Raw genomic sequence first — 935 nt, forward strand, 5'->3', positions numbered from 1 at the left:
ACTAAAATTTTTTGGTTCGTCACTGAACGCTGATATTTTCAACCAAATTCTGTAATCGTAGATATATTCCACAAAATTGACAAATTCCACATAATGCAAATCCTCCAATTTCAATAACTAAGGATTTTTAATTAGTAAATTCCATTTTATACTATAGTCAATTATTTAAGCCATAATGTATTTTGGAAAATCAAAAAGTAACCAATGATTCTACATAAAGAAGATGTTAATAAATTACCGAAAACATGGCCAAGAACACTCCATAGCTAGTTGTGGATGAGAAGGCTTTTTTATTTAAATATTTATGTAAAATACATTAATTTCTGAAATACACACGAATAAAAAAATTGATCAAAATACGCAAGGTCATTTTCGGTGAGGCACCCACAAAATAAAATCGACCTCCATGTTAGGTGAGGTGCCCACAAAATAGAAGTCAGCATGTCAGACCCATTTCTGCTGCGTTTGCAAAATGACAGGCAAGTCTCATGCAAACATTGGAGACGCTCCACTGTACGCGTAGTCCAGCCAAATGAAGAATTCATGTTTAGGTATTTTATTATGGCTGAAAATTTAAAAAAAAATAATAATAGTCAACTTTTAAAAAGACAAAAAGAAAAAGTTGATAACAATAAATACGAATAATAATAACATAAACATTTATAATTATTAAAACAATAATAACAAATATTTTTTCATAACTATTAAAATGATAATGATCAACTTTTTCGAAAACATGTATTTTAAATTAATAACAATTTCAATTTTTAATACATCCAAATACTAAAATTCTCAAATAAATATGCAGAAATATAAAATTAGTCCAATTGATTAAAATTTTTTTTAACATTAATTTCACTCATTTTTTAATCACAATAGTAATTTTTAGGTAATTTATGTTAATAACTTAATTGGGAGCTAAAATTATATAGATG

The sequence above is a fragment of the Arachis ipaensis genome, chromosome B04, assembly GCF_000816755.2.
Source record: "Arachis ipaensis cultivar K30076 chromosome B04, Araip1.1, whole genome shotgun sequence".
NCBI classification, from domain to species: domain Eukaryota; kingdom Viridiplantae; phylum Streptophyta; class Magnoliopsida; order Fabales; family Fabaceae; genus Arachis; species Arachis ipaensis.